This window comes from Macaca fascicularis, chromosome 14 (assembly GCF_037993035.2).
Source record: "Macaca fascicularis isolate 582-1 chromosome 14, T2T-MFA8v1.1".
NCBI lineage: Eukaryota > Metazoa > Chordata > Mammalia > Primates > Cercopithecidae > Macaca > Macaca fascicularis.
This window is the reverse complement of record NC_088388.1, coordinates 124,679,785-124,704,502: the sequence shown is the minus strand read 5'-3', so window position 1 is coordinate 124,704,502 and position 24,718 is coordinate 124,679,785. Positions and strand designations below refer to the sequence as shown.

Genomic DNA, 24,718 nt, shown 5'->3' with positions numbered 1-24,718 from the left:
GTGACAGCGAGAGGAAGCAGCGCTGCTCACTTCTCCTGGTAGGAACTTTGAGGGGCTCTGAATTAGGACTGCGTCTGTCATATATTTGGGACCTAGCTTTGCATGAACTCGAACTCAAATATTCTTCAACATAACAGCTACAACCTCCCTGGGGCCGCCCCGACCCCCACCTCTCCCAAGAAATTTGCAGCGTGGGCCAAGGTTTTCTCTTTGGCTCCGCTTGGAAGTGCAAACCTTGTGGGTTTGAGATGAAACATATGCTGTTCTGGAATGTGGCTATTAGCCAAGGGAATGCTCAGAGGCCCCTGCAAAATGTGTAGCCATCTGCCTGGGGTTGAGCTGGGGGGTTTGTGACAGAGTATTCTGGGCTGGGAAGGAGCAGTGGAGGCCGAGGGCACCTTCCTTTCCTCTGCCCCTCTTGGGACCAGTGCCTCTCTCATCACTCAAGTGGATCTCAATGCGCTGTATTTCCTCCCCTGGGGAGACCCAAACCAGACTCACCCTCCGATGCCGATGCCGTGGGCCGAGTGACTGGCTCCAAAGAGAACAGGTGCCGATTAGAATGGCATTTTGCATATTCTTTGAATGTTATTCATTTCTTGCCAAAAGACACAAACTATTTCCCTCACCCCTGCCCCCCTCCCCAGGAACCCACAGTGTTTGCCTCTCTTCCTCTCCAGCTCCGTTCCCCTCATTGTCCCTGTTTCTCTGGGGATTTTGCTGACCCTTCTTCTGGAGCTTCTCTTGGCCTCCCAGGCCCTGATCACCAACATGGAAACCCCCCAGTGAATGCATCTTCAGGCCCAGACTTCCCTCTTTGGCGTGGCCAAACAGCAAATGCTCAGACCCCGTCCTCCTGCTCTAAGAAGCTCAGAAATCAGTTGCCTGGGAAGGCCCTGCCTGGACTTTCTTGAATGGCTGCAGGTCTAGGCTGGAAAGCCCCTGAGGAGGACTTATCACAGGGACTGGGTGTGTTGTGGGAGAGGCACCTGGCAGAGGCCCTACCAAATTATGGGTTAAAGAGCTCCGTTTGAAAGCATTTCTGGGAAGTTGTCAAGAGGAGATGGGGGAGGCTTAGGGAAATCTTAGGGATTGAAAAGAACCCTGGAGATGATTTCATTCAACCCTGTTTATTATTAATAATAATAATAGTTTTAAAATTCATTTTTAACTTCTGGAGAACCTAAGACCTAGAGGAAGAAGGCCAGTTCCCCAGGGTCATGGGGGTTAGCAGCCGAGCTGGATCACAAGCCAGGACTGCCGACTCCCAGTCCAGCGCTGTTTTCACAGGACGCTGTCTCTGTAAGTGCTCTTAGGAGAATGTCACCATGTCTCCAGCACGCTGTGGAGGTGGCAGCTGCATCAGTGGACCTGCTGCTTCCCTGGCCTTTGAGCTCCAAGGCCAGCCTCTACTGAGACAGAGTCACTGAGGATGGCTATTACCTGTCCCTCGGGTGAATCCCAGAAGCACACAGAGGGTGCATCAGGTCCACCTCGGGTGGAATACCAGCTTGGTTGCTTCCCACAGCAGTTGTTTCCCACTTTCAGCCCCTGCTGCCTTAGATGTGTTTCATACCACGTGCTCTGCTCCTCAGCCACGGCGAACTAGACCAGGAATAAGTACCCAAGACCAGCCAATGTGTTGGCAATAAACAGCCATCCAATTTTTCTCTCTTAGGAGTTTGAAATTAAAAAGCAGAGTCTAGCCTTTTGGTCGTAGGGAGCTCAAGTAAAATGTCATGATCAGTGAGGACTTGTTAGGGCCATGTTGTAAAACCATAGGCAAACCAAAGTCACGCACAGAGAAAAGCTGAACCAAGAGACCGCAGCCCAGGAGGAGAGAGAACGATGAGGCCAGTTACTTAGTTTAATTAAAGTTCCATATCCCTCATAGCTATCTCTATATCCACTTTCTATATGTGTTCCTGTGAACCGAGTTCTGCCCCTTGTGACTAAAAGCACTTTGACCAGATGTGATGAGGTTGGGAGCAACTTTGCATAAAGGTCCCCCCCAAAAGCCCGAGCAATAAAAGGGTGGACAATGGCTACTAATGGCCCAGGCACATCCCCACTCTATCAAGGCAGAGCCAGGGCTTTGGAGTGGAGAATTAGGGACTGGGGATATCCAATGGGATGTATAAGGGAGGAGAACTCAGCCACTGGTGGCTACTACCCCCCTTCGTCTTCCTTTAGGAAAATGCTCAAATGTTCTGGGGTAACCCTACCTTGAGAAGCCCTCTGCATCCTGTTTCACTCCCTTGAGAATGTTGGAATGAATGAAACTCTTACTTTGTGGGGAAACCTCCAGCGTGTCCACTGCTATTGGCCAGGATTATCCTCCTCTTCCCTGGAAATAACACCGTGTGTGTCTGTGTGTTGGGGTGTGGCAGAGGTCTGGGCTGCGGGGAACGGAGATGATGGAGGTATGGTCAGCTGATGGCCAGGATGTGAGTTTCAGAGGCTAAAGTCACTCCATCTAACTTGGCTCAAGGATCCCAGGGCTGTTGAAGGAGGGGACAGGCCCATGTGTGTGCCCACACTAGCTCCAAGCAGAGAGGAACCAGTTCTACCCCAAGACTCCTAGGCACCTCCCATCTGGAAGACAGAGCTCTATCTTGCTGCAAAGCTACATCTGCCCACCAGATGAGCAGTACCTGTAAAACCTTCCCACATCAAACCTTGTGGGGCTAATGCCTCTTCCAGAGCCTGCTGACAACAGGAAAACGATCCCAGCACTGCATTTCCCAAAGAACTCGGAGATTCTTGCCCTGGAGCCAGGCGTGGGGAGTTTGATGTTGTGTTGTCCACAGACATTCCAGAAAGAAAGCGTTGCAGTGGGAGAAGGCCTGGATGAACAAGGGGAGGGACCAGGGAACAAAAGCAGATTCTCAAAGAGGTCAATATATATTGGCTAATTGCTTAATATTGGTAATAGTATTAATAACAAAAATCCCTACCATTTACTGAGGCCTTTAGCATGCCAGGCCTCTTACAGACGTCGCTCCAGGTCATTCTCACGGCCTTGCAGAATGTATATTACTTTCCCCGTTTTACAGAAGAAGAAACTGCAACTCCCAGCAGGTATGTTTTCAAAGACCACAGAGCTGCCACCAAGCCTGCCGCTTCCCGTCTGAGTGAAACCGAGCAATCTCCCGGATAACAGGAGGCGGGTAGGTGGAAACATTTCTAACACAGGGCTGAAGGACAGCAAGTAAGCTCCAAACCTCAGTCCCAGCCCCTCTTGGAACTGAGTTAAAGAGAAAAGAAGAGCTAAGAGCGCAGCATTCCTGAAAGCAACATGAGTGTCTGTTTTAATAAACACGCCAAAGCTTGGCTCTCCGAAAAGCGTGCCACGCCTTTGAAAGCGGGCCCCTGGGAAAGCTGTGTTCTGTCAGAGCTGCTGTAGCTCAAAACGTGTTCAGTGCTCCTCTTGGGCAATGGCCTTCAGGGCTCCCAGCACATTGCTTTGAAAATCTTCAGTGTGCCAAATCTTCCTCTTCATCCTCTGGGGCAGGTTTCATTTGGGGGCAAGTGCCAGGAGTCACTTCAGAGTTGAGTAGGCCAACTGGGGCGTCTAATTTGGGGTCCAAATGAGGTGCGATCCTAAGGCAGAAGAGTGCCTTGTGTGGTAGAAAACACAATGGAGCCCTTGGGGACAGGTTAAGAGATGAGCCCAGGAGCCCCAGAGCGAAAGAATGGCCTGCACCCTTGCAGGGGGTGCAGGGGAGGCCTTGAGCGAGATCTGAGGGCTCTTCATAGGGAGAGACACGATCAACCCCAATCAGGGCGTAAGTGAAAACACACGGTCCCATAAAGTGTCCTGGGAAAGATGCCACGTTAATAAAAGGGAAAAATGCAGAGGAATGTGTGAGGAGGGAGCCGTTAAGAAATTGCAAGTGCCTGTAAACTCTGCCCTGCAGCCCCCATCCCCGCCCCCAATCATGGTTCCAACTTGTTTTTCATTAGGACTCAAGGAAAAAAACCTTAAAGAAACTAGCCCGTTTGTGGAGATAGCAGAGGACGGAGCTGGCCACCTGACTGGTGTCTCTGTGTCCCCTGCCTGGTGGCTGCCCTTCCACAAGTCTCTGGTGTGACCGGCCTTGAGTTACATTCCTCATTACATAGTACGTCTTACTAGAACTGCCGTGTGGCAGGCCAGGATGCTGGGTGCAAAAGAAGAGGGTTACAGTGGATCCTGGTGCAGCAAGGACCATTGTTTCTACTCTGGGGCATTTCTGAAACACTGTTTAAGTAATAGGAGTCATTTTCTCCTTCATATCCCCAAATGGGCCTTGGGAACCAGCTAATACGGTGGCAGCTGGCCAAAGCCTTATCACATTTCCAGGCTCCAAGCAAACAGGAAATGGGATTCAACTGTAGCCAGAGCGTTAGTTCTCAGGTGGGACTTCTAATGGTCAATAATCAGAAAGCAAGCATCAGTAACAGTTCAGAGAGAGGGAGGAGACTTGGTCTGTACAGCAGAGGAGCTCCCAGTTTCTGGAGTAGGTTAGAGAGACACTAACGTAAGAAAAAAAAAAAGAGAGAGAGAGAGAGAGAGAAAGAATATACAAAGATCACTACACTGGCAAAAATTGTCAGGTAAGCATGGGGTATTTAGAAATCTGGGGAAAGGCCGGGTGTGATGGCTCACGCCTGTTATCCCAGCACTTTGGGAGGCCGAGGCGGGTGGATCATTTGAGGCCAGGAGTCTGAGACCAGCTTGGCCAACATAACGAAACCTTGTCTCTACTAAAAATGCAAAAATTAGCGGGCATGGTGGCACACACCTGTAGTCCCAACTACTCGATTTGGGAGGCTGAGGCATGAGAATAGCTTGAACCCAGGAGGTGGAGGTTGCAATAAGCAGAGATCACATCATTGCCCTCCAGTCTGGATGACAAAGCAAGACTCTGTCTCCAAAGAAAAAAAAAAAAAAGAAATCTGGAAGAAAAACAAATGAGAATGCATAGCCTAGCTAGAGTCTCATGGTATCAGTTTCAGCAGTTTTAGGGAGATGATAAGTGGTCTTATAGCAGAGATGTGATGCCGGAAAAGAACTGGAGTGGCTGTGGAAATGAGAAGGACATAGGAGTGTGGTGACAGCACTTGCCATGCTTCGTAACTGGGGGGGACAGCTGAGCGGGGGAGACAGGCAGGAGGATGTGTCTTGCTGAAGTGGGGCGTTCACACTGGTACAAGTAACACCAGTAGTTCGTACAAGTGGTTTGGCTGCAGAGAGGACAGTTGTTCTTAGATTTTCGTCCTGAAAGAAGTGGCTTAGGAGGCTGCAGAGTTACCTTCCCAAAGATTGAGAACTGAGCTACACTCCTGTCCCTGTACCTGGTTGACATGTCTGGGAGCAGTGTCCAATGGGCACTTGGTCCCTGGGGCCCCTTCCAGCTGAGGAGGTTTGACTCCTTGCTCTGAGATGATGGCAAAGCTCTTTCATCTTTCCTGCCCCCAACCCCAACTGCTGGGGGCTGGGGTCGGATGCAAAGCCGGGCTGACTGTCTTTGCTCAGGAATCTGCTGAGACTCAAGGAACAGGAAGCAGCTGAGATGCCTCCAGTTAATACTGCAACCTGAATACCCTCTGCAAGAAGGCTCAGCCCAGAGACCTGACAGAATCGGCATTGTTCAGCCAGATAGCCAGGAGCAGCTGCGCGGCCCCCTGGGTCTCCCTAGCACTGGGGATTGTGAATAACCTTCAGCCTGGGCTCACAGACATCCTGAGGAGATCAGGGAAGTGCCAGCCTGTCTGGTACCGGGTTGGGCAATAATCATTGGTCAAAGAGGATCAAGGACAGAGGCCTTTGGGAGCTTATAATCCTACCCAAAAGAGGTCACAACATGTTGCGGAAGGACAGATAAAAGAAGCCAGGAATGAAGGGACCTGTTCAGGCAGAGGTTGGGGACAGGGTCTTCCTATTATCTTTGGAGCAGTTAGCTAAGTGCTCGCCCTTCTCAGCCCAAGCTCCGGATGGCATTCATAGTGCAAGAGTGAATTTCCCGTTGACTTGGAAATTGTTCCTCCCCAAGAGGAAGCCCAACCAGGAATTACATCAAAGAATCGTAGTTCTAGAGCTAGAAGTGACTCTAGTGACCACGCAATTTGTCATCTTCACATTGCAAAAGTAAGGTAGAAAAGTGAGGTAACTGACTCAAAGCCACACCCCTCATTAGTGGCGGAGCCAGAACTTAAAACCTGGATCTCCAGACTTGAAGGCCAGTGGTCAATCCATTGCTGAGCTGCATAAAGCTACCTGACCCAGCCCTCCAGAGGTTGGCATGGGGGAAGACTAAGGAGGAAGGAGCAGGAATTGGACAATATAATGGGTACATGTAAGTACAAAGTGATCAACTTACAAATGAAATACAAAGTTAGAAGAAAATGAGCCTTACAGATTTGGGAGCATGAGTAGTAGTGGAAAGAAGACTGGACTCTGTATGAGTCAACAGACCTTGGTTTAGGTTCCCCTTCTACCACTTGCTCACTGCATAACTGGGAAAATTCTTACTATCTCTGAGCCACAGTTTATTCCTCTGTTAAATGGGGCTAAAAATATTGTAGGATTCTTATGAGAAATAGCATGTGTACAAGTACTTTGCATACAAGAATGTGTTAGGTAAACTGTTGTGGTAATTACTGGGATGATCTGGGGATAGGTTTCTGAGTTTGGAGGCTGGAATACATTACAGCTGGGATACTCCTAGTTCTCTGAGTTTCCCAGTGGAAGAGGGAAATCTGAAAAGTAACACGAGTTTCTACTTCATCTTAGCCAACTTCAAATTCAACAATGGGAGCTGAATTGAGCAGGGCAAGATCTAAGCCTGAGTGCAAGCTCAGCCACACAATGGGGAGCCTTACCATGAGGGGTGCCAGGCTCCAGTTTCTGCCCTGAGAATCCTGGCCTTCCCTGGGAGGGTGCCTCTTGCAGAAGAAATGAAGCCTGATACCTCTCAACCTGAACAGGATCCCTTGGAGCTATCAGGAGTGGGAGGCATGGAGTCAGGAGAAGAGGACAGGAAAGGGGGCTGCCAGCGTGAGGCCCGCGTTCTTTAGCCAAAGCCACTTGAATGTGAAGGGACAGTGGGACCCACAGCATCCTCTCTCACAGGCCTGGTGGCACTGCCCTTGACTTTTGATACCAGGCTTGGGTGGAAAGCTGTGTCTCAGGCGTTAAACTAGAGGGTGCAGTCTGGGATGCCTGGAAGGGGAAGAGTTTGGAGAAGGTCTGTTGTGATCCAGCTCAACACAGCAGCTTGTCCTAGGTAAGAGCCCTGCTGTGCAGGCTGAGGTCATTGCTGGCACGAGCTCCCCACTCACTGCAGACGCCTGCAGGTCTGTTTTAATATCTGCAGCAACCACATTCCTGAGCAGGGTGGGTAAGAGCCTTTCTGGACAAGACTGCTTTCCATCAAAAATTATTCCAATTCACCAGGGTCAGATATTTTAGAGCTGGATTTTTTTTTTTTTTTTTGAGGAGGAAAATAAAAATTCAGAGAGAATGACTAAATGCAGGAACCAAGAGGAGAGCAAGGTCCTGAGGACAGGGGAAGGGAGGAAGGACCCAGGGTTGTGAGGGACAGAAGACAAAAGATACAGGCAGTGGGTGCTGGGAAAGAGCTCTCTCTTTGGATCTAGCCCGTCTAGGCCTTTCTTAGGTCCTGATGAGTTTACCTGTTACCATCATCATTCATTCATTCATACACTCAACTGACATTTGACTTCCACTCCATATGCCAAGTGCTGGGCTAGGAAGACAGAGAGGTTGTATTAGCTATCTATTTCTGTGTCACAAATCCATAATATATCATGGTTTAAAACAACACACTTTTGTTATCTCACAGTTTCTGTGGGCCAGGAGTCAGGGCACAACTGAGCCAGGTCCTTTGCGTTAGAATCTCTCACAAGGCTGTAACCAAAGTTTTGGCCAGGGTTGGCATTTCGTCTGAAGGCTCACCTGGGGAAGGATCCACATCCAGGTTCATGTGTTCATTGGCAGAATTCAGTCCCTCAAGGGTTGTTGGATTGAGGGCCTCGGTTCATAGCTTGCTGCTGGCCAGAGGATGCTCTCAAATCCTTGCCACATAAGTCTTGCCAGCATGGCAGCTTGCTTTGTGGAGATATGCAAGCTGAGAAGGCTGGAGAGAGGGTCAGCCAGCAGGACGGAAGTCACAATCTTTTGTAACCTGAGGAAGGAAGTGACATCTCACTGCCTTTGCCATATTCTGTGGATTAGAAGCAAGTCCCAGGTTCCACCCACACTCCAGGGGAGAGCTTTACACAAGGGTGTGGAGGCTGCGAGACAGAGACGATCAGGAACCATGTTAGAAGCTACCTGCCCCCAAGTCAAAGTTGTTTTTGGCCTTTGGGTAACTCAGAGAGAGCAATAATGACAATTATAATAGTAGTAGTAGTACAACAGTAATAATAATGGCAAAAGCAATGCATTGAATACTTACAGTGTGCAGGGACTGTACTAGCTTGTCATATATACATATTTGCTTATCTAAATAGAAGGATATGTGTGTGTACACACACACACACACACACACACACACACACACACACACATACACCTATATATATATATTTGCTTTTAGTTCCTTTTTTTTTTTTTTTTTTTGAGACGGAGTCTCACTCTGTCTCCCAGGCTGGAGTGCAGTGGTTCAAGTGATTCTCCTGCCTCAGCCTCCTGAGTAGCTGGGATTACAGGCACCCGCCATCATGCCCGGCTAATTTTTTGTATTTTTAGTAGAGACGGGGTTTCACCATATTGGTCAGGCTGGTCTTGAATGTCTGACCTCAAGCGATCCGCCCAGCTCGGCTTCCCGAAGTGCTGGGATAACAGGTGTGAGTCGCCGCGCCTAGCCTGCTTTTAATTCCTAAGTAGGTATCATTATTATCCTCTTTTTAGGCGAGGGAACAGGGTATCAGAGAGAGCACAACAGTAGGAGATCTAGGAGTTTTTAACTCCAGTTTGTCAGACTTCAAAGGCTTTGCTCTTCCTCTCTTCGTGTGCATGCCTCCCAGATGGATGGCAGTCTCACCTGGAAAGTGCTGTAATGGTCACTCTGTGCGGGGGTTGGCGTCTCAGAGGCAGTGACATGGAGGGAGCCCCCTGTAATAACAGCAACAGGACCCGATGGGGAGTTCAGGGAAAGGAAAGGGAAGTGACACAATTCTTCGCTCTTGAGGAGCCCTTGAGGCTCAAGTGGGGACCAGACCCAAGGAGGAGCCTCAGGGCACTTGCTGGGAGCAGTGGCAAGTGCAAGCGAACAGCTGTTGGAGAGCTCCTAGGAGAATGGAAGCTGGTGGCTGTTTAGATTAGTTTTCTAATTGGCCGAGTGTTAGCAAAGCCTCTTGTGTATACAGTGGAAATAGTTAATCTTGTCTATTTGTATATCCACTCATGTTCTGTCACTCCCTGATCTTCTCAGCTGTTTGCCTCTTACTGTGGGTTTTAAGCCGAGAGAGGGTTTAAGTCTATGGGACTCTTTCTATGCAGCTCCTAGAACCCGTGGGCAGCAGGAGGAGAGCCACACAGTGGAAGAAGGTTCAAGTGCTTCCCCCACTCCATGCTGCCCTTGTCACCACCAGCCTACCTGGCCATACAGCCCCACTTGTCCCCAGGTGGCCTCCCTTCCTGCAGTGCTCATCTCCCCAGCACACCAGTCCAGCCACTAGAACCCATACATTTGCACAAAGCAACCTTCCATATGTCACCTCGCAGCTTCATGGCAAACCTGGAAGTCAGGCTTTATGATTCCAAGTGAGAAACCAAGAGAGGTTAAGCGACTTGCCCAGTGTCACTCACACAGCTGGTGCGTGGCTGAGCCAAGGTCAAACCTGGGTCTCGCACTCCTTCATTCTCTCGCAAGGGCTTCTGGTCTGGCCCACCCACCCCACACACCATGTTCACACGTTCATTATGCAATATCCTTGCTCAGGAAGCCGTCAAGCTTTCTCTGCTGACTGTGCCGCCGCAGCCACAGGTTTGTGCCTCCCTTCCAGGGCCCTTGAGTTTTTGCTTCCCTTTCCCTGCCATGAATCCATCTCACCTCTACCGTGGGTTCCATGCCAAGAAGGCCAGGTTCCCAGACTCCCTGAGACATCCCAGGCTTCTAGGTTCCCTCTCTGATTAGACTGTTGCTAGCTTTATTTTTATTTATTTTTTGTTTTGTTTTGTTTTTGAGACGGAGTCTTGCTTTGTCATCCAGGCTGGAGTGCAGCGGTGCAATCTCTGCTCACTGCAGCCTCCGCCTCCCAGGTTCAGGGGATTCTCCTGCCCCAACCTCTCGAGTAGGTAGGATTACAGGTGTACACCACCATGCCAGGCTAATTTTTGTATTTTTAGTAAAGACAGGGTTTTGCCATGTTGGCCAGGCTGGTCTCGAACTCCTGACCTCAGGTGATCCACCTGCCTCAGCCTCCCAAAGTGCTGGGATTACAGGTGTGAGCCACCGCGCCCGTCCTGTTGATAGCTTTAGATTGGGGACCAAGATATAAACATTTCCTATCACATGCCAAGCCCGGGCACATGGAAAACATGTGTGGCTTATTGATAATGAAGAGAGGGAAAGATGAAGATAAGGTTAGGGGGACTTTGAGGGATACAAAAGTCTTCTTTCAGATGCAGAGTCCTCCCCTCTGACCGAGGGACCTCCTGCCTGAGACATTATTCCCTTGCCTCCCCACATCTCTATCTTCAGACTCCAGGTGTCTGTTAACGATTTTCTTCCCTTCCTGACCTGAGTGTGATCAAAACGCCCCTTTGTAGATGTTCCAGTCTCAGCCAGTCAGACATACACTTAAACATACACATTTTTGGAGAGGTGGTGATTGGGACAGGTATGGTCATAAGTTACAAATGGGACATAATGGCAAGAAAAATGTCCACTGTTCAATAGCAGTCAACACACAAGACTGATGCTACAAGATTTGTTTTTGGGGAATACCATTCAGAGAATTTTAAAGAAATGACTATACAAATGGGATATGAAGGAAGTTAGAGAGGTATTGGCCTCCCCGATCTCTTACAGATATTATAAATAGTCATAACACTATTGATTACACACTTTCTGCCTGCCACTGCAGTAAATGCTCCATAAAAATTATCCTGTATTTAGTCTTCAAAACAGTTCTATAAGGTAGCATAGGATTATCCCTATTGGAAACTGTGGTTCATAGAGATTAAGTAGATTGTTTAAGACTACACGTATAGTGTAAAAGTCAGGATTAGAACCCAGACTGCCTGACCCTAGAACCCTTGTCCTTAATCTCTGATACCAAATGGACAGCCTCTGTGTTTCCCTGTTTCTTTGCTGATAGAGATTCATTAAAAATGCCTTTTGCTCCCCTCTGGCTGGGACTTGCGGTAAGAGGGAGAGAGAAGAGAGAAGCCCCACATCAGGGCTTCTCCCACTTTTAAATAGGGGGATGTGGTCTCAGTTCCTTCTTACCTAGCACAGTCCTCTGCCTTAAAACTTCGCAAAAGTGGGCAGCTGGTAGAGTTGCATTTTTTAAATGTTCCAGGCTATGTCTTCTTATCTCAAGGAGGCTTGATTTACTTTCTTCTATCTTATCCCAGTCCAGGGCCCCTGTGATGGATTTCACCTTGGACATTTGCCTTTGGAACGGTTGCTCACGGTTGCTCCTTGCCAAGAGCACTCCCCCAGAGACAGATTGAGAAGGAGACAGCTCCATGGCTCCCGTTCTGGGACTGGCCTTTCGCCTCCTGCCTCCCACAGCTCAGGTGGAGAGAGGAGGGCCCTGCCCTTACCAACTGGAAAGCATCAGGTAGGACTGCTGCTTAGCAAGAATAGAACTGGATTTCTGCAGATTTGGCCTGGCCTGCTCTCAGTTGAGATGTGTCAGGGGAACAGGAGAAGAGACAATAATAGTATAGCGGTATCAACGTAGGGTTAATATTTTCCTCTTTGTTATGACTATTCGTATGTCTTTTCAAATTTAATCTTCACAGTAACTAACTGAAGCAGCTTTTGTGTTCCCTTCTCACAGATCAGGAAACTAAGGGTCAGTGGGGCTAGGATGACACAGATGTGGAGAAAGGGCTGGGTTTCCAGCCTGTCTTCTGACATTAAATCTGTATGTCTTTCATGACGCATCAAGGAGGAATGCATCTCCCCATGGCTTCCCCTCACTTTTCTGTCTTCAAAAGAGATAGAGTGTGGCTCAGGTTAGGGCAGCTCATCCTTTTCCAGTGGTGGATGCCAAGGGAGAGAGTTGAGCCTGAAGGAAGGGGTGTCATGCTGAGCAAAGATCGGGGTCTACACCAGTCAGACTTGAAGTTGGAAGTCATACTTACAAGGGAGAGGATGGCCAGCCAGTCCCCTTTGCTGTGCTTGGAAGAGAATAGCAGTGAAACACTCTCTCCACAAAGCACTGTGATATGGTTTGACTGTGTCCCCACCCAAATCTCATCTTGAATTGTAGCTCCTATAATTCCCACGTATCGTGGGAGGATCCTGGTGGGAGGTAATTGAATCATGGGGACATATCTTTCCTGTGTTGTTCTCACGATAGTGAATAAATCTCATAAGATCTGACGGTTTTATAAAGGGGAGTTCCCCTACACAAGCTCTCTTGACTGTCGCCGTGTAAGACGTGACTTTGCTTATCATTTGCCTTCCTCCATGATTGCGAGGCCTCCCCAGCCATGTGGAACTGTGAGTCAATTAAACCACTTTCTTTTATAAATTACCCACTGTCAGGTATGTCTTTATTAGCAGTGTGAGTACAGACCAATACACATTGAAATCTTCAGCGATCATCATGCTCTGGGTAACACACAGTCACATAAGACCAGAATTCAAGAGAAAGGAAAGAAAGTAGCATTTTTGAGGTCTCCTGTGCACTAGGCATGGAACTAGGGAGTTCACATATTTTGTTTGATTTTCATAACAGCCTTGTAAGGTGGGCTTCACTATCCTTATTTCAGAAGAAGCTGAGGCCCAGAAAGATTAGATAATTTGCCTGTGGTCTCATTGCTAGTAAATTGTGGAGCTATAATTCAAATCCCAGTTATCTGTCCCGCATCTGTTAGTAAACTAGAAGCTGGTCTTTCACATGTCTCCTGGAGAGTAGGGAGGTCTCTCTTCCAGAACCCAGAACAGTGCCTTACAGACTGTAGCTTAACTTGGTAACTTGTACTTCCTAACCCATTCTGCACACATCCTGAAGATGTAGCGGGGCAATAGGTAGAGTCAGCAGGAGGAGTTCAGGTTGTTGGTCAGAAAGGACTCCAGAGTTCCCCTCTGGCTTCATGTCAATCTTTTTTTTTTTTTTTTGAGACAGAGTCTTGCTTTGTCACCCAGGTTATAGTGCAATGGTACAATCTCTGCTCACTGCAACCTCTGCCTCCCGAGTTAAGCGATTCTCCTGCCTCAGCCTCCCGAGTAGCTGGGATTACAGGTATGCATCCCCAGGCCCGGCTAATTTTTGTATTATTAGTAGAGATGGAGTTTCACCATGTTGGCCAGGCTGGTCTTGAACTCCTGACCTCAGGTGATCTGCCCACCTCGGCCTCCCCAAGTGCTGGGATTACAGATGTGAGCCACTGCTCCTGGCCGTCAGTCTTTAAAGACAGGCACTGTGCCTTTTTCACCTTTGAGTTCCTGGTGGCTGACAAATAGCAGGGGCTCAAGAAAGGTAAGCTACTGATTTTAACTGAGGAGACCTTAAGGTTAAGATACGAGAACTTCAAAATCATAGAAGCTATAGTTGCAGATTGGCCAAAAGGATATAAATTCACTGGACGCAACCCAGTGAAAAATAACGAGGAAAGGGGAACTGGGCGATTGGATGGAAGGCCTGGAAGTAGCTGCTACAGAATGTGCATCTGCAGGGATTCAGGAGACCCGGGTTCCAGTCCCAGCTCTGCCTCTCACCAGCTGGGGGATCTTGGGCAAGTTGCCTCTTCCCTGTGAGCCTCAGTTCATTTATTTGTAAAGTGAAGGATGAGGGCTGTGTTCTAAGATCCTTTTGATTCCAACATTCTGGGAGTTTTGAATCATTACCTGCCTAAACACCCTCCCAGATTCCTGGGGAAAAGATAAAGAAGGTTGTTTCTTTTTTAAAAGCTTATTTTTTTAAAGAAATTGACAAGTAAAAATTGTGCCTATTTATGGTATATAACATAATGTTTTGATATATGTATACAGGCCAGCATGGCTAATTCAAACTATTGAACATATGTATTATTTCACATCCTTATTTAATGGTGGTAAGAACATATAAAATCTACTCTCTGATCAATTTTAAAATATAAGATATGTTGTTATGAACTGTAGTTGCCCTGATGTACAATAGGTCTCCTGAACATATTCCTCCTGTCTAACTGAAGTTTTGTGTTCTTTGATCAATATCTCCTCAATCCCCCAACCCAACAGCCTCTGGGATCCACCATTTCACTCTGTTTCTGTGAGTTGGACTTTCTTACACTCCACATATAAGTGAGATCATGCAGTCTTTATCTCTCTATGCCTGCTTGTTTCACTTAACGTAATGCCCTCCAGGTTCATCTGAGAAGGTTGTCTCTAGAAACAGAAAAGAGTTTCACTTCCAACCAGGGTGATAGGAGCAGTCCTACCTGAGAGCCAGAGATGGACTTGATGGCATGAGTTATATCTTTTCAAGTCTGCGGGTGTTGCTGGTTTGAAAGTGGACATGGTACCCCATTTCTAAACCTCAGACTCTCTGGACAATGCAGCTCGGCCTTCAGAGCCACCAGAGAGGCTGCAGTGTGCGAAGACAGCTCATCCTCAGGGAGGAAGGGGAGCAGAGAAACCACCACCCTATGGGTTGTTCTCGGATCCCCCGTGTGCTGGCCGTCTCCCACCCAGGCTCAGTTTGCACTGCTAATCTGTTATGTCTTTCTTGGTAATTTAGCACTTTCAGACAGTTATGGTTAGATTCTGTTTATTTTTCTAAACCTCACAAAAACTCCATAATACAGCAAGGGAGAGTGGGAGGGGGAGTTTTTCTAGAAATATAAACTCAAGATTCAAATGCTCTTCCCCATCTGCAGGACAGCTGTTGTGGAGCTCGGTCCATCCCGAGCACTCCAGCGTTCCATTTCAAGGATCTCTCCCTGGGTCTCCTCCCACCGTCATTCCTTTGAGAGAATATGGCCTTGAGATCAAGGCACGGAGAGCTGCCAGCTACTGCCACCTGACACAAAGCCTCATCACCCTTGCCTATCTCTCTGCCCTCTCCGTCCTCGGCATGGGGTCACGTTGTGGGTCATTCTTTCCTTTCACCAAGGTGTGAGCAGAGGAAGAGAGGGCTGGAAAAAGAAACCTCTCCCTTTGCTGACTGATGAGGAAGAAGTATGGGGTCCGAGTGGGCCCACCCCTTGCCTAATTTTTGCCCAATTATTTGGCCCCTGGGGTCCCTGGTAGACTTCTTATCTTCTTGTGCACAAGATTACCATGTGTCTAATTGCTCAGCTCCAGTTAGAGTGGTGGAGGGAAACTGATATCAATGAATGAATGAATGAATCAATGGATGGTTTAATGACAGCTTGGAGAGCCAACTGGAGTTTGAGCAAGAAACAGGAAGAGAAGGCCAACATCTTTTAGCTCACCAAATACTTTCATGCCCTTTGGGAAGAAGAAAAATGGATATGGGAGAGGCAGAGCATGGAAGAGCTTAAATTGAGCATAAAGGACATAAAACTAGATAAGTAAGATCAGAAATAAAAGATGAGTCATCATCGAATCCAAACCTTTACATTTTCAGCAGAGGGTGCCGAAACCTCAGGGGGATAGTAAAATCACAGAACCAGAGTGAAGACTGGGCTCTTTTGACTCTTTTTTTTCTGTCCCTGACAAAATGTTGCTCTTTTCTTCTCCATACTTTCATATTTTCAAACTCATTTATTCCAGAAAAATACCTGCCTTCTAACCTGGGGTTCCTCTTTTTTGACCTAAAGAAGTTATCCAAACTTACCTTGAGCTTACTGTCCTTGAGTGCATTTTGGCCTTTGTTTTGTGGCCTCCAGCCTGCTCTCACTTAGAAAGGATGAGTGATGGTAGCAGAAGCCAGCCAAGCAGGGCCAGTTTCTCCCCGGGCTGGCCCCATGAAAGGTTTGGCTTGGGTTCTTACCAGGGTCCACAAGTCTTGTCTCCTAGAAGTTTGGTCCAGTGGTCTGCAGTCCTGGGAATTTATCCCATCTCAAAAAAAGGTTTTCAGACCTTGCCTGATGATCCAGGGACTGGAACTGATCACACATTTTACCCCTTTATAGCAACTTGGGTGTCCCAAACAGGACCCATGACTTCCAAGTCCCAGGCTAGGATTTTCTAACCAAGTATGCAGTCAGAGGAAAATGTAATCCACATGTATCTGACTCACTGATCTCTAAATCATCCTAGAGTTTGATTCTGGGAATGGTTTGATGTGTACTCTGTTTTTTTTCAACTTTTGGATTGGTGCACTGGCCAAGACACAATAAATAGCAACCCTGAGAGAGAGAAGGAAGCTTCAAGTAGAAGCACGACCTGCAGGCTCTTCCCCTAGTCCCAGCTGGAGACAGGCGCCCAGCAGGAGCAGAGAGTAGGCCAGAAGCCCAGAAATAAGCCTTAGGTTAACCTCACCCTCAGCCTCCTCTTCTGCTTATACTTCTGGGACGCAGAGCCTGACTGGGGAAAAATCACTCAGCCCAGAAGATAGTAACACCACAGATTTACAGCATCTGATCTTTACGGGGTACACACTAATCCCAGCTTGGGATTCCTACTGTCATTCCAGGCCTTTTCCACTCTTTGGGAGATCTCAAGCACTCTTTTTCAACAATTTCTCATTTTGAAAAGAAAAAGGAGTCCCTCAGGAAAGAATTTCCTCCATTGCCTGTGATGCTCTGCAAACCTCCACGCCTCAGCCTCCTTTTCCATGAGGGCCCCCTCTCAGGGCTGGTTCCTGAGATCCCTCCCCAGTAATCCTCCCGCATGAAAACCTCAGAGTCCGCCGGGCGCGGTGGCTCAAGCCTGTAATCCCAGCACTTTGGGAGGCCGAGACGGGCGGATCACGAGGTCAGGAGATCGAGACCATCCTGGCTAACACAATGAAACCCCGTCTCCACTAAAAATACAAAAAAAAAAAAAAAAAATTAGCCGGGCGTGGTGGCGGCGCCTGTAGTCCCAGCTACTCGGGAGGCTGAGGCAGGAGAATGGCGGGAACCCGGGAGGTGGAGCTTGCAGTGAGCCGAGATCGCGCCACTGCACTCCAGCCTGGGCGACAGAGCGAGACTCCGCCTCAAAAAAAAAAAAAAAAAAAAAAAAAGAAAACCTCAGAGTCTCAGAGTCTGTTTCTGCTGATGTGAGCTAAGAAGGTTTCAGGAAGAGCGTCATGTCATCGGGATCCCAGTTTTTCCTGTGTCCTCTGGGACCTTGCTCTAAGATCCTCTCTTTTGTCCTGAGTTTTTTCTGAATCTTTAAGCTCCACCTCTCCTTAGCATATATACTCATTCAAGTATTTCCTGTACTAAAAAACAAAGTTAAACCTTCCTTCCACCTGAAGTCTCTATGACCCCTCATGTCTTCTCTTTTAGTCAAGCCTCTCACCAGTGTCCTCTGTGTTCTCTCCCTTCATGTCACACTGACTCCACAACTCATTGTAGTCTGGTATGCACTGTTGTCGCAGAAATGCCCTCTGTGAGTCAGGCGTGGTGGTTCATGCCTGTAATCCCAGCACTTTGTGAGGCCGAGTTGGACGGATCACCTGAGGTCAGGAGTCGAAGACCAGCCTGGCCAACATGGTGAAAACCCGTCTCTACAAAAATACAAAAATTAACTGGGCAGGATGGCAAGGGCCTGTAATCCCAGCTTCTCGGGAGGCTGAGGTGGGAGAGTCACTTGAACCCGGGAGGTGGAGGTTGCAGTGAGCTGAGATTGCGCCGTCGCACTCCAGCCTGGGTGACAGAGTGAGACTCCATCTCAAAAAAAAAAAAAAAAAAAAGAAAAGAAAAGAAAGAAGGAAAGAAAGAAAGAAATAGAAAGAAATGCCCTCTGTGAAGTCATCAGAGACCACCTATAGTCGCATTTCAGTCTTTTCCGTACGGGACTTATCAGCAGTATTTGACATCATTGACCTTACCCGCAATCCTGACATGCTTTGCCCCTTCATGCTGTGTGACACTGCTCTTTCCTGGATCTCTTCCTACACCTTTGTAAGATTCTTTTCAGTCTCCTTTGTGGGTCCTCTTTCCTTCAGTAGATGCGTGCACGTTGGCTGGGATTTCCCATGGCCATCTGCGGCTATCCAGTGCTGTCTTCCCTCCTCCCTCTGCACACTCCCCACTTGCAGCTAAGCTACACCCTCATGCCCATGACCCCAGATCTGCATGCCCAGCCAAGGACTTTGTTCTGAGCTCCACCTGCGGTTCTCTGAGACCAAAGCAGGACTGTCGCTTCCCTCTGAGTCTGGTCACATTTCTGAAGACCCCATCCTGGAGAAGGATGTCAACATTTCCCAGGCCTCTGCCTCATTCTTAACACCCAGTCTGTCTTGCCAGGTTTCCTGCTTAAGCATCCATCTGCTCACCTCTAGCCCGCCTCCCTCGGGCTTTTTTTTTTTTTTTTTTTTTTTTTTGAGACGGAGTCTTGCTCTGTCACCAGGCTGGAGTGCAATGGTGAGATCTTGGCTCACTGCAACCTCCGATTCCCAAGTTCAAGCGATTGTCCTGCCTCTGCCTCCCGAGTAGCTGGGATTACAGGCGCCTGCCACCTCGCTTCGCTAAGTTTTGTATTTTTAGTAGAGATGGGGTTTCACCATGTTGGCCAGGCTGGTCTTGAACTCCTGACCTTGTGATCTGCCCGCGTTGGCCTTCCAAAGTGCTGGGATTACAGGCGTGAGTCACCGTGCCTGGCCTCTAGCCCCACTTTGGCTTCCTTTGATCAGTCTCTCACTTCTTGCTATTCTCCCAGCTGGTTTCCCTTCAGCCAGTCCTGACCGTAGCTGATCCATACTACCCATAGCAGCAAGAGTGGTCTTTTTATACAATAAATCTTGTCCATCACTCCCTTACTTAAAATGCTTTAGCGGCTTCTCATCACTCAGGGTAAAATCTAAATTCTTTAACATAGCATAAAAAAATCCTTTATGCTCTGGTCCCATCTGTCAGCCCAGCTTCATTTCCCCTGCCAAGCTCTCCTCTTTAAGCCACAGCAGCACTGCAGTTCATTGTCCAAACTCCCAGAACACAGCAGGCTTTGTTGTGACTCGATTTCTTGCTCCTTCTTCTACCTACACTGCTCTGTCTCCACTTGTCCACCAGAAAACCTATTCAGCTTTCCAGGCTCAGTTCATGCCCTGTCTCCTCCTGGAGGCCTTCCCTGATTTCTCAAGGCAAATTCGAATGCTGTTTGCCCCACCTCCCCCTTCTGCATTCTGTACCTGCCTCCACTGCTAATGAGCATGCTGGGCTGTGATTGCTTATTTTAAGTAGGAGCCTCTGCCCACCCCTGGAAGCCTAGACCTGTTGAAAGCAGTATCTACACCTTTTCATCTTTGTATGTCTTATACAAAGTATAGGGACTGGCATATAATAGGCACTCAATCAACTTACTTTTTTTTTTTTTTTTCCTGAGACAGAGTCTCTCGCTCTGTTGCCCAGGCTGGAGTGCAATGGTATAATCTCAGCTCACTGCAACCCTGCCTCCTGGATTCCAGTGATTCTCCTGCCTCAGTCTCCTGAGTAGCTGGGATTACAGGTGCATACCAGTGCACCTGGCTAATTTTTGTATTTTTAGTAGAGACAGGATTTCACCATGTTGGCCAGGCTGGTCTTGTCCTGACCTCAATTGATCCAGCCACCTCGGCCTCCCAAAGTGTTGGGATTACAGGCATGAGCCACCGTGCCTGGCCTACACTCAATAAACTTTTTGTCGTTGTTGTTGTTGCTGCTGTTTTTGAGACGGAGTTTCGTTTCGTTACCCCAGGCTGGAGCGCAGTGGCACGATCTTGGCTCACTGCAACCTTCACCTCCTGGGTTCAAGTGATTCTCCTCTCTCAGCCTCCTGAGTAGCTGGGACTACAGGTGCCCACTACCATGCCTGGCTAATTTTTATATATGTTTTAGGAGAGGCGGGGTTTCCCTGTTGGCCAGGGTGGTCTCAATAAATGTTTAATTGGTAATCATGCCCAGCTTTTATGGAGCACTTTCAGCAGGGCCAGGCCAAGTGCTAAAGCGTTTCAACATCCCTTACATCACTGAGTTCACACAATCACCACTACCAGATGAGGTAGGTGTCGTTATCCCTATTTAAAGATGAGAAGACTGAGACTGACAGAGGCTAGGTAACTCTCCCAAGCTGGTAAGTGGCACGGAACAGCCACGAACCATGTTCTTCCCCAGGATTCATGCTGCTATTTGCAGTCAGTCACACGGGTAGTTTCAGGATGGCGAGTTCTGCGTCTGCTCTAAGGAACTGTCTTGCAGACAGTCTGTCACACCCCAGGCCATTTAGTGCTTCCCTGTACCTATCAATTCAGGCCTTGAGGCCGGCACTTGGCAAACAAAATTTAGGCATTCTCTCTTCAGCCGGTCTTTGGTCCCATATCAAAGTCTTTTCTTGCCACTAAGGTCCCATAGTTGCTGCCCAGACCCTTCCTAGATTTGCTGCCCAATGTCCTAGTCTACTGGCTGTGAGTTCAGCTTCCTGCCCACGCAGACTCACAGTCAGCAGCACTCTGTGCTGCCTGGTTTCCCAGCCTGTCTAGCCAGTAGTTGGTTGCGAGCCTTTAGTTCTGAGGAGCAGCCCTGGTCCACAGCCTTGGCGCTGAGCTGACCACTTCCCGTGTAGCCCCGGGACTCTCAGCCTGCCAGTCTCCTGCCCCGGTGCCCTCCTGGCCTTGCTCTGAGTCTCCTGGCCCTGAGTGCCGTGTCCGCTCACACGGACGGCAGCTCGGGGTCAGAGAGCCAGAGAAGACAGAGGTGAGGGACACGTGTCTCCCAGGGAGGGCTATGCGGGTCTCCGGGAGTCCAGGCGAGACTGCCTCCTCAGAGTCCTCACCCCCACACCTGCAACCTGAGAGGGCACACCTGCGTGCCTCTGCAGCCACCAGCCGGTTTTATGGGCTTTCTTCTTCGTTGTCTTTGTATACAAAGATGACTTTGTTTTATTCCCCAATATTTTGTTTTCTTTTGAAAAGTATATATTTTAATAGTTTTGAGGGTACAGGTAGTTTTTGGTAATTTCTGAGAGTTTGCTGCATCTGCCACCCGAGCAGGGTGCACGCGGTACCCAGTGTGTACCCTTTCATCCCTCACCCTCTTCCCACGCTTCCCTGCGAGTCTCCAAAGTTCCTTCTGCCATTCCTATGCCTTTGCATCCCCATAGCTTAGCTCTCACTTATAAGTGAGAACATATGGTTTTGTTTTCCATCCCTGAGTTACTTCTCTTAGAATAATGACCTCCAGCTCCATCCAAGTTGATGCAAAGGCCATTATTCTGTTCCGTTTTATGGTTGAGTAGTAGTCCATGGTGTATATATAGTACATTTTCTTTTTCTTTTTCTTTCTTTTTTTTTTTTTTTTGAGACAGAGTTTTGCTCTTGTTACCCAGGCTGGAGTGCAATGGCGTGACCTCGGCTCACTGCACCCTCCGCCTCCCGGGTTCAAGAGAATCTCCTGCTTCAGCCTCCCAAGTAGCTGGGATTACAGGCATGCGCCACCACAACCAGCTAATTTTGTATTTTTAGTAGAGACGGGGTTTCATCATGTTGGTCAGGGTGGTCTTGAACTCCTGACCTCAGGTGATCTGCCACCTTGGCCTCCCAAAGAGCTGGGATTATAGTCGTGAGCCACTGTGTGTGCCTGGCCTACCACATTTTCTTTATTCAATTGTTGGTTGATGGGCATTTAAGTTGACTCCTTTTTTTTTCAGAGATAGGATCTCACTATGTTGCCCAGGCTGGTCTCAAACTTCTGAGCTCAAGCAATCTGCCCACCTTGGCCTCCCAAAGTGCTGGGATTACAGACATGAGCCACTGTGCCCAGTCCCCAGCTCCATATTTTTGCGATTGCAAATTCTTTATGTGCTTTCCTTTTGGCCTCCATTAGTTTCTCACTGTGACAGTGCAAATAAAAGAAATATACTCTTGCCTGACATGATGAATATTTTGCATTTAGCTTTTATTGCTATTTTATTGAACAATTCTTGTACCTGACTACAATTATTATATTAACAATACCCTCTTGACTGACAAGATGAATATTTTTCATTCAACTTTTATTGCTATTTTAGTGAACAATTATTGTACCTGACTACAATTATTATAGTAACAATATGCAGTCATTGAATAAGGCTTGGGCTTTAGAAATATACAAAGTAGGCCGGGCGCGGTGGCTCAAGCCTGTAATCCCAGCACTTTGGGAGGCCGAGGTGGGTGGATCATGAGGTCAGGAGATCGAGACTATCCTGGCTAACATGGTGAAACCCCGTCTCTACTAAAAATACAAAAAACTAGCCGGGCGTGGTGGCGGGCGCCTGTAGTCTCAGCTACTTGGGAGGCTGAGGCGGGAGAATGGCGTGAACCCGGGAGGCGGAGCTTGCAGTCAGCCAAGATCACGCCACTGCACTCCAGCCTGGGAGACACAGCGAGACTCCGTCTCCAAAAAAAAAAAAAAAGAAATATACAAAGTGCAGATTAATCTGAACAGTGAAACTTTTAAATGATAATGCCTCAATTTTGTAGGTCTTCTTTTACTATAATGCACTTTCTCACATGTTCTGTTTCAACTCAGTAAATATGTTTTTTCCAGCTTTAACAAAGGGTGGGATTTTAAATCATGCCATCTCTGTCAGTCACTGTTGAAGGCAAGAGTGCTATGCTGGAGTCTTTATATATGGCACCTTATTAATCTTTACAGCAATCATGAAAGAGGGGAATTTCCCCCATTTTACAGACAAAAGAAATGAAGTACATTGTCCAGTCCTCCACAGCTAATAAGAGAAAAGCTGGCCGGGCACGGTGGCTCAAGCCTGTAATCCCAGCACTTTGGGAGGCCGAGACGGGTGGATCATGAGGTCAGGAGATCAAGACCATCCTGGCTAACACGGTAAAACCCCGTCTCTACTAAAAAATACAAAAAACTAGCCGGGCGAGGTGGCGGGCGCCTGTAGTCCCAGCTACTCAGGAGGCTGAGGCAGGAGAATGGCGTAAACCCAGGAGGTGGAGCTTGCAGTGAGCTGAGATCTGGCCACTGCACTCCAGCCTGGGCGACAGAGCGACACTCCGTCTCAAAAACAAAAAAAAAAAGAAAAGCTGAGATCTGAAACCAGATCTGCCCGAAGCTCAAGCTTACGTGCCTCTGCTGTGTCACTCTGCCAGACGCCAGGCCTGTCTTGGTCTGTAGCTGTCTCTCAAGGCAGGAATGGACGCTACCACCACCCCTGCCTCAGTGCGCCTGCATTTTCTTATGGATTAAACACAAATTCCTGGGGGTAACTTCCGGTCTCTTTGGCCTAAGTGATTTTTCCTATGTTGTTCCCCTAGATTTAATACAGGCCTCCAGGTAACTGACATTTTCATCTGACTTCTTGATGGGGATACCTGGCACTTACTGTAGGGCTGGCAGTCTTGAGACGCCACCCTTCCCAAGGAGAGGGCAAGGACACCTCCTGGGAAGCTCCCAGGGAAGGGTAAAGGCCAGCAGGGCCTTGCTGAGAAGGTCCTTTCAGGACTAAGCAGGAGGTTGACTGCCCAATTGTCATCTCTGAATCTGCCATCTGGGTGGTGTTTCCCCCCTTAAGCTATCCCAGCCCCGAAGGGACACAACTGTCAAAAGAATCCAGAGGATGGGGGAAGGGGCCTCTGTGGGGCAGTGGAAAGGGTTTGGGGCCCCAGTTCTGATCTGTGAGGCTCTGTGAGGCCTATCCTTAGGATTCGGGTCACCCCCTTCTTGCCTGAGGTTTTGCTGGTTTAGCCGGTGATCGTGTCAAAGGTTTTTTTACTTCTGTAATGTTCCGAGTGTCTAGAGTCTCATTCCAGTGGTCCCCTCAGGGTGAGTGGCTCTTGACAGAGCACCCCCCACCCGCCCTGGGACTGGTGGGCTGCCTGAGGAAGCCCCAAGCCTGGGTCCAGGTCTCTGTGCACCTGAGGGCCCAGCTCGTCCCCACACCCGGGCAAAAGGTGACAGTCTCAGGCACTACTCTGATGTAGCCTGTGGGAGGCTGGGGCCCGGCGGGAGCTGCACATGGGCCAGGGAGCAGTCCCCACTTCCAGGAAAGAGCACGAGCAAGTGTGTCTGAGTGTGTGTGTAAGCCTGTGGTGTTTATTTATTCTAGGAGCCGTTGCTAAGTCAGACGTGTTTGCCAGCAGAGGGCTGCCTGAGTGCTGTGTTTGTTTACTCAGCACAGTGCAGGGAAGGGTGAGCGGAGAGACAAGTGCAGGCTACAGTCGTTTTGGTGGGGGCTACAGAGCATGAGATGAGAACTGGTCTTGGGGGCCATTTGGCGTGGTCCCATTCTATGGGTGCTGCTGGCTGTAGAGAGCTGCCTTCCGGGACACAGGCTCTGCCTTGTCTGATGTGCTGGCGGCTCTCTCACCGACCATCCTCCCAAGCAGGGTGGAGCTGCTCATTACCCCGCAGGGCAGTGGGCCCTTCTTCCCTTCTTGGGGCTGGGGGAGGGTTCCTGGCTACGGGGTCTCGGGGGTCCCAGAGAGAAAGTGGATGAAAGGCGGGCAGTGG

At 48.7% G+C, this 24,718-nt stretch overlaps 1 protein-coding gene and 1 long non-coding RNA gene across 5 annotated transcripts in view; one reads left to right on the top strand and one right to left on the bottom strand.

Annotated features, from left to right (window-relative positions):
- RPUSD4 (RNA pseudouridine synthase D4) overlaps positions 1–24,718 on the top strand; it is a 138,359-nt gene that overhangs the window by 73,699 nt on the left and 39,942 nt on the right. Inside the window, exon 8 of one of the 4 annotated variants that reach the window (XM_065529669.2) lies at positions 15,053–15,127. The exons of 2 other annotated variants lie outside the window; for them this stretch is intronic. The gene's annotated coding sequence lies outside the window, so the exon portion shown is untranslated. Of the gene's footprint in view, positions 1–11,593; positions 12,725–15,052; positions 15,128–24,718 lie in introns of those variants that run through there. One more of the 4 variants, XM_045369992.2, reaches the window with a different exon arrangement.
- Positions 1,752–3,132, bottom strand: LOC141408541 (uncharacterized). Its single transcript, XR_012423929.1, has 3 exons — positions 2,958–3,132; positions 2,679–2,846; positions 1,752–2,399 (listed from the first exon to the last, which is right to left on the bottom strand). It is a non-coding gene; the product is annotated as an uncharacterized lncRNA (long non-coding RNA).